Source organism: Gymnogyps californianus, chromosome 5 (assembly GCF_018139145.2).
Source record: "Gymnogyps californianus isolate 813 chromosome 5, ASM1813914v2, whole genome shotgun sequence".
NCBI lineage: Eukaryota > Metazoa > Chordata > Aves > Accipitriformes > Cathartidae > Gymnogyps > Gymnogyps californianus.
In genome coordinates, this window is record NC_059475.1 from 15,724,457 (window position 1) to 15,733,410 (window position 8,954).

The window sequence follows — 8,954 nt, forward strand, 5'->3', positions numbered from 1 at the left end:
TCTTCGGCTATGCATTTTGTATTTTCAGCACCAAGTTCTCCTAATGGCACTGATTATTACTTTGTCTGCACTTAAAGATCAATTCTCATCAGGAACTAAGCACCATAATTTAAAAGCCTAAAGGAAAAGGAAGACCTTTGGTTCGTACAATTCATGACAACACAAGGTAATAGCACTTTTCATCCACAGTGCCTAAAGAGCAGAACTGTACTTTTCACAACATGCATAGGAAAGTGAAAAGTGTGGTCTAAACTTTAATCTCTCAAAGATACATCAGATCCTACCTCAACTTTCTCCACAAAGCAGTTAAAAAGCTTATACTTTAACTCTGATTTGCAATCCAGCCCAAAAGGTGGGATAACTTCACAGAGCAGAAGACAGTTGAGAAATTGCAACATGCAATACCAAGGAAAGACAGGTAGCAACGTTCAGCATGTACCTTTGAATCTGCCACCTGATCTGACTGCTTTTTTCTTGTGTTATGAGAAATAGTGACCATTTCTATCTACCGCCAGCATGCCACTCATTACATTACAGGAGTAGGCCTGCATGTCATATTTACAGTACAGGTGTACAATGGATTTATGCAGTAATAACAGTCCTTTGCATTTTATGCCACCATTTTCCTAGCAATTCCATTATTCCTAATACTTGCCATTTTGACCACCACTGAGCATTGCACTGATGTTTTCACAGAACTTTCTTATTACACATCCGCAACCTGAGCAATCAGAGAGTTAGTCCAGAGCTTGCCATTTTAGGTGGAAAAAAACCCAAAAACAAGAACGCCTTTTCTTCAAGGCAAATCAGTTTACTCACATAACATACCATTTGCTGCTTTATCACCCAGCTACTGAGTATCATGAGATACTCTGCAGATCTAAAGTAAAAGGTCAACTTTCAATTTTATTATTCTAAGTAATTCCCTGTCATCAGCAAACTTTCTCACATCATTTTGTACCTCCTTTGGGATAATGTATGATAACACTGAAGCACAGAGGCCTGGTACAAATTCCTGGGAAACATCACTGCTGACTTCCCCCCATTAGTCCAAGGTTTATAAAAAAATAATAATAAATAAACCAAAAAACCTAAACACCACAAGAATAAAACCCCCATGTTGACTCTCCCTTTTTTCCCTGCAATAACTGAGTGATAACCACGTGCATATAATTATGACAGGACAGAAGTAGATATAATTCTAAAAGACAGGCTTTTTTTAAAATTACTACCACAATCTTGTAAATATCTGGTAGATACTTAGCCTTTGCCTAATGTTCAGAGGCTACTCATCTGCTTTATGATGACAGTGGCATTATATAAACTGCAGATGACGTGAAAAAATATGTAATAACATATTGATTTACACAAGAAATCAAATAAAAACTGCATCAGGAATAATGTGCCACATTTTCCTTTAATGAGACATTTATGGTACTTGTTCCGCATGTGATTTGTGTGATATACATACACTGTATGTTCTTTACCACAAGACTTTTTTTGTACTTATTTAATATTTCCATCAGTGGAAATGAGAAGCCAAAAAAGTGCTGTAAGTGATACACTTCTTGCTGCAACCACAGTACCCTACCTTTTACTTCTTGTTTTTCTTGCTGTTCGTTATTATCTCATTTCCAAGCCACCTTCTCTTCAGTTGAGAATACCAAAATAGCTTGTACCATCTTAGATGTCTTACCTCCTTCTTCAGCAAGACATCATTCCTCTTCTGTCTTCTCTTTGCAACTTTTCCATGGTGCTTCAAGTCTGAAATTATCCTCATGTCCTGTACCAGTATTCATATTTTTCTACACCTTCAATACAGTGAAAACTTTTTTTTTTTTTGAAACTAGGCTTTCTTCCTCAATTTACTCTGTTCTTTCCTTCTGAATATATTATCGGTCTTGCCTCAGTTCTCACTATAAGCATTTTGGAGCCAAGATTGCACCTGTTTCTCTGACCACATCTCCTTCTTTGTTTCTAAAGCACCCTGCATCTTTACCAGGTTTTGGTAAATGTGCATGTAAATAATATTCCTCTACAGAATAAAAACTGTCTATTTTCTTTTTTAATCAGTGTAGAGCTGAAATTTTCAAGGAAGCCTCCCTTCTCCGATCTCTAACCTAAAGTCCTGAGTCACTGGCTTGCTCATTTAGAAAAATATATTTCATAAAATCTTACAGAAATGTAAACAAATCATCAAAAGGAAGTAGGCATAGACCTAAATATATGATTAAACATTTTGCTGCACCAAGGCCTAAATATTCCTGTTTCCAAATAAAGTTATTTGGCTGATAAATTTCTGTTTAAGAGTTGCTGAATTTAAAAACTGAATCTGATTAAGCATGTTTACCTTTATAAAACATGTCCAATTGAAACAGAACCCTCTTTGATCAGACTAAGATTTTGTTGTTGTTGTTCTAGTGTAGCAACCTTATTAAAATTCAGTACATAAAATTTTCTATTATGAAAACATTTATTTCTCTTCATCCTTTCCAAACCTTTCTAAGTTCGCAGTATATTTTATTTTTCCTTTCATTTACAATATACAGAAAGAGAAAAAATATTTTTTTATAATTTTAAAATTAGAAAATCAGTTTGAAAATGAATACATCACTCTGAACTCTGCAGCAGAAAGCCAGCTAGGTACATGCCCAAGAAAGGACAGGCAGAAGATGAGACAATATAGGACAGCTTTAGACTTACAAACTTTCACAGACAAAGAGCTCTCTTGTTCTGTGTCTGAGCTGTTCAGTACCTAACAGAAAAGGGACCTGAAGTTTCTACTACTGCAATATAAATAGTTGCAGTTATACTGATAACTCATCTTTATTCTAGAATTTGGCTTTTGGTCAACATTAGAAGACAACAGATTTTTTTCCCTCTCCAAATTAACTAGTGTAATGGAATTCTCCTCAAGAGTTGCAATAAATAGGTTCTCGTTATCTGTCATTGAATAGATGAATAACACCAAAACAGGAATAAGAAGTCTCTAATAAATAACCAGAACAATCCATCTAGTTTTTCATTTCAATTAATCACATGACATGACCAGAAGTGGATCTACCAAGGGACCAAACTGCAGGCACTCCCAGTCACAAACAGGCACAGATCCCACCCCATGGCTATGGTCACGCTGCCAGATGTGCCCCAGATCGTGGGAGGGGGCACTGGCACAGCCCCAGAAAGCTGGGGACCCACCCTACCCAAAGGTTCTCCACCCTTCAGTTAAAGCAGGTTCCAGCCTGACATGAAAGAGCCACATTGCATTTGGAGAGAGAAAAATAAGTAGCATAACTAATTAGGCTATGGTACTTATCAGCTTGTGAATGAGAGAAGGTGAAAACAATCTTGAAATAGTCAAAGCAATGATAGAAATCTTCTCCACTCCAAGCAGCAGGCCTTACAACAGCATAGGACCTGCAAGAAGGAAAAAAAAAAAAAAAAGATATTATCATATTTCAGCTGTTGGTTATTTGTTTCTAAAACTACAAAATCTTGCTGCTTGTTTTTTCTACTAAGGGGTGAGGTATCTCAAGTTTAGCATAGAATAGCTGCCACAATGTAAGACCATGTTGTGGTTTAATTCACAGCAACTTATTAATGAATTCATACTTTTGGCTTACGAAACAACAGGTTAGAAATATTCCCTCCTCCCAGCCTGGAAGGGGTTCTTAAAAGTGACTGCAATTTTCAGCTCTGAATTGCAACATGTGGATTAGTTCTATACTAAGTCTTTTGTTCTATCATTTCCTAGAAAGGTTTGTACTAGCCAAAAGTAATATGCAATGCTACTGCAATTCTACAACAGAAAGATGTATCTTGCCTCAGTAAATTCATCTCATTTGTACAAGGAATAACAAATCAGTCCCATATATCAGCTACTAGAGTAATACTGTCTATGTATGAGTTAACAACAGATCTGGCAAACTTTGAGGCAAATATTCTTCCCTGCGTAAAAGAGACTACGCAATAAAAAAAATTGCTAAAATTACAGCATAATTCCTCTACTCCCTTTTTAGTGAGGATACTCGTACCAGGGTTTAAATGTAAGGAAGTAATTTTGTTGAGAGAAAACGTAACCCTGTCACAACAGGAGACAACGCCCACAAAATATGTAACTCTGGTACAGAACAGTCTCCTGAAAGCCAGGATATGGCCATAACTGATAAGCTCATGGAACCAATAACTACATTTGGATAAAGAGTTTCCGACTGCTTACGTATATAAAACAAAAAAAAGGGCAGTATTAATCAGGGAGGACATGAGCCGTACTTGTTCAAACCGGGCAAAAATTCCAGGCAGAGGTCTGCCAGAGAAAGAAAACTTGTGGGCCATACACTAAGCTAAGTAGAAACTCATATAACTCCTCTGAAACCAATGCCTCCTCAAGGAGACATAAGCCACAGCAGAGTCTCACCAGTGAATTAATTGCATTCTTGCCTGCCACTTTCATATGAAGTCAACAGCCCGCCCACACCGGATATATTAGGCACTCAACCATGACACTCTTAACTTTACAATCACTATTTTATTTCCATTTCAGGTCTGTGGTTATGTCTATTAACTCATTGCTGTTGGGAAACAGCAAATGACTTTAACAGCCTCAGCTTGTGGCCAGCACATACTTGTACACATCACAGGAAACCACACGTTGCGCTAGTTAAGCACGAGTTTTTCAATACCAGCATTGCCATGACCATAGAGGCATGGAGAATAAACTCTGTTCTCATTTCTATGTGTTTTTTTCCTAACTCAAACGAAACGAGTTATAATACGGCTTCTGTCACTACTGCTTCTTCTGATGGACAGAACTGGGGGTGGGGATGGGGGAAGTAGCACCAGCCTTGACTTTATTAGCTCACTCTATGGTTAAAACATAAACTAATGCTAGTAAGCTAGCCTTTCTACCCACTTTTACTCTGAGAAAATAATGTTTGCTGCTGCCAACGGCAAAAGTAGCATTTGTCACTGTGTTTCCCAGAGCAGAGAGGCAGAAGTGGGAGATTTAGGAGCCAGAGTTTAGGACTACTGCTTCAGAGACATATGACTACCTAACTCTTCATTCTGCTGATGGGAGTTTTAATATCAATAACCTTCCACAAAATAAAAATAACAACAAAAAGTTATCAAGGGCATGCTGGTATATAGGAGCCCTCTTGAAATCCTACCGATTTTTACAAACGTACTGGAACAGCGTAACAAAACGGTAGCCAAAGACAGTCCTTTCTTCCGCTCTGCCAGGCTATGTCCAGCATTAAGAACAGTGTTTCTCAATTTCAGATTAAGGTAACTGCTTCCGTTGCAACACTAAAATCCTTAGCAGTTTTCAAACCTTGCAGCTTCCTGCATGTCGAAACTGGAGTAACGTTTAAGAATCCAAAAAGCATCTTCTAAACCATCTAAAACAGTAATCAAACAGCTTTAGAAGCTGTGTGGCTAAAGCCAGGGGAGATCTGAGCTAAACAGACCCAAAAAACCAACATACAAAGCCAAAGGAATTAAGTGAAAGAAAAAAAAATAATGGCAAGAGTCAGAAAAAGGAGAATCAATCTCAATAAGTGTAACACCATCTTGTAACTTAGAAGAAAAAACTGCTTTAGAAATGTAGATAGAAATTTAGAAACTGATTTAGAAATAAAGCAGGAAATCATAACAGAACAAACCCTGTCATTGCATTAAAGTGAGTGTATTTTAATCTAATGGTATACACCAAGATGAATTTTCTTGCATTCAGACATGCCAGGGCTTCTCACTTATTGACCAGTGTCAGTACAGTGATTGCACCACTGCCTGGGTGCCCTGTTGGTTTACAGGATGTTTGCATAAACTGGCCATGGACATTTTAACCATTATATATTCTAGATCAGCCGTTGAAGAGCTTGACATCGTGCCTGACTGGGGAAAACAACATTGGATGTCCCATATTACCATTAGCATCAAGGGCACAGCTCCACACAGCTTTTTACCTCTTGATGCCAATACTTGTTTAAAGAATTTCCATCTCTCCCCCATGCTCCCCTTCTTCACTGTTGCTAGTAGAGGCAGAAAGAAAAAAAAAAAAAGCATATATTTTAAATACCCAGCAGCAAATTGATGTATCCTGCAGCCTTGCAAACACTTGTTCAAACACAGAAGACAAAACAGTATGGCAGAGCAGCACGAGGTAGGGTATACCCTTAAATGAGATGCAAAAGGTGAGGATGATCGTGTTCCCAAAAGGCCAACTAAGTCAGTTATGGCCAAACACCACCCAGAGCACTAGAGGTTTTCTTTCCTGCCTCACCACATAACCGGCTCCTGACAACACGTAGGTGAGGATGCTGGGTCACTGCCACACAGGCAGAGCGCAATCTCCCTGCCTACAGCAAGTCATACTTGTGGAGCCTGTGAACTGTGTGGTGGTTTTGGCTGGGATAGAGTTAATTTTCTTCATAGTAGACAGTATGGGGCTATGGTTTGGATTTCTCCTGGAAACAGTATTGGTAACACAGGGCTGTTTTAGTTACTGCTGAGCAGTGCTTACCGAGAGTCAAGGCCTTTTCTGCTTCTCACACCACCCCACCAGCGAGCAGGCTGGGGGTGCACAAGAAGCTGGGAGGGGACACAGCTGGGACAGCTGACCCCAACTGACCAAAGGGATATGCCAGACCATAGGATGACATGATCAGCATATAAAGCTGGGGGAAGAAGAAGGAAGGGGGGGGGGGGGCCAGAAACGACACACATTCGGAGTGATGGTGTTTGTCTTCCCAAGTAACCATTACGCGTGATGGAGCCCTGCTTTCCTGGAGATGGCTGAACACCTGCCTGCCAATGGGAAGTGGCAAATGAATTCCTTGTTTTGCTTTGCTTGTGCACGTGGCTTTTGCTTTGCCTATTAAACTGTCTTTATGAGTTTTCTCACTTTTACTGGTCTGATTCTGTCCCACATCCCACCAGGGGGGAGTGAGCGAGCAGCTGTGTGGTGCTTGGTTGCCGGCTGGGGTTAAACCACGACACATGTCAAAAGGTCCGGTCCCAACCGGCTCTCCTTGTGCAATGTTGCGGTTTACCCTGATAAAATGCAGAGCCGCAAGTTTACAGGTTCTTTTTGCACATATTTGTGGCATGTTTTCAACTGAACTTCAAGTATCATTGTATGTTTGTTTCAACTGTTCCCATCAGAACAGCTATTTATTTTTTTGCCATAAGTTGTTTGTGATTACTGACATGTACATAGGAATTTATGCTTAATAAATTCCAGTGCTTCCAGGTCCCAAAAACGATAGTCTACAAACTAGTGAAGAACGCTAACTGACCACAAAACTCTGTTTCTAAAGTGAAAAATAGTGTAGGAAAATGATTTTATAGTATTGAACAGTATCTCCTTGAGAGAGAGGGAAAGCTCCAAGTAGTGTCAGCCCTACTACTTTGGTAACTTTCTATTATCACAGATGTCATTATAGACAGTTTACATTCCCATTTTTCTTTCACATGCATAACCCAGAAGCTACAATTTCAACCACCACTTTGGACTCCAATTCTCATTATAATTAAGCATTCAAAACCCCATGAGTTTTCAGTATCTTGCCTAGACTGCACAAATCCCTCAATAATTTATTTTTTTCCTCTCATTTGTATAAACTATTGCAACAGTTTCTTAAAAAAAACATTAACTTGTAGATACTTATCTTGTAAATCAGAATAACAGAAATACGATGCACAGTGATAAAAGTTTTTCAAGAATTTGTACACGTCAATACATCTTTGTTTAAATATGAGTACAGGCTCACAGTATTGAAACATATTAACAGGTTCCAACTAGAATCTATGCTTATTCCAGAAATAGTTATTTTTATAGGAACTGTAGCATATTTGCTATGACAGCTAGTATTTACCTACCCACTAAAAATAACTTTCCTGAATAATTTCTGAGCACTTTTAGTGCTGAATAAATGCCTAGAACGCACAGAAGACATTAGTCCAAAAAAACAGGTACCATACTTTGAAACAGGGTGGGAATGGAAATCCACAAATCAAACCCCAAGCTTACACCAAGCATAAACAAATGTGCAGGCTGAAAATAGTTTCCTAAATTGTTTAATCTGCATAAAGGTCAAGATTTTTTCCCCCTTTTTCTCCTCTGTTTCTAAGAGGAAGGGAAAACCAAGTCTGAACACAGTAAGGCTCAAATGGGTGAAAAAGAATTAGCAAAAAAGAAGAAGGAGCAGTCCTGGAAAAGGATGCCTGAAAATACATTTTCAAATTCGCATATATCAGTTCACGACTGGACACGTAATAGTAACAATTTACTGCAACTAAGAAGGTTTGCACAAAATGCCGTTCGGTGTAAGGAGTAAATTTTCACAAGAGGTACCGCTGGAAGTGACAGCGTTCCCACAGAGGACATGAGAGAGAAGTGAGCTATCAAGAAATAGCTCCTGTCACTGGGAGCAGCAGCAGCTTTCGACGACCTCGCTGCTCCTCGCAGCAGACGCGCTCCTGCCGCAGACCGAGCGAACAGAAACACCTCTTCCTTTTGCAACGCAGCAAACAGGAGGGCAGCCGGGGCGAGGATCAGTTAACACTTACAGGCGGGGGGGGGGGTGAGGTGGGGGGTATTTTTAAAAGACGGCACTGTGCCCCCAGCCCGGGCCCGGCGCATCTCACCGCAGAAACCGCAGGCCGGGGCTCCCCTCAGGACCACCCGCCGCTAACCGAGACGCGCGTTACAAAGCGGCCTGGGGCCGACGGCCTGGCGCGGGGCTGAGGCAGGGCTCGGGCGGCCGCGACAGAGGGTGCCGGCGATGGCACAGGCCGAGGGCCGCCCGGAGGCCCATCCCCGGACTAACGGTCCCCTCGCGGCTGCCCAGCCCCCAGCCGGCCGCGCCACAGCCCGGCCCCCCCGCGCGGCCCAGGTACGTGCCCGCGTCCCCACCTCCCCCGTGACGCCAGAAGCGCGCGGCCACAGCCCG

The 8,954-nt window shown here is 40.8% G+C and overlaps 1 protein-coding gene across 2 annotated transcripts in view; it reads right to left on the reverse strand.

Annotated features, from left to right (window-relative positions):
* PIK3C2A (phosphatidylinositol-4-phosphate 3-kinase catalytic subunit type 2 alpha) overlaps positions 1 to 6,024 on the reverse strand; it is a 77,482-nt gene extending 71,458 nt beyond the window's left edge. The window contains exons 1-2 of one of the 2 annotated variants that reach the window (XM_050898198.1): positions 5,967 to 6,024; positions 1,697 to 3,417 (exon numbers count right to left, since the gene is read on the reverse strand). The gene's annotated coding sequence lies outside the window, so the exon portion shown is untranslated. Of the gene's footprint in view, positions 1 to 1,696; positions 3,418 to 5,966 lie in introns of those variants that run through there. The other variant, XM_050898200.1, reaches the window with a different exon arrangement.
* Positions 6,025 to 8,954: the final 2,930 nt, after the last annotated feature.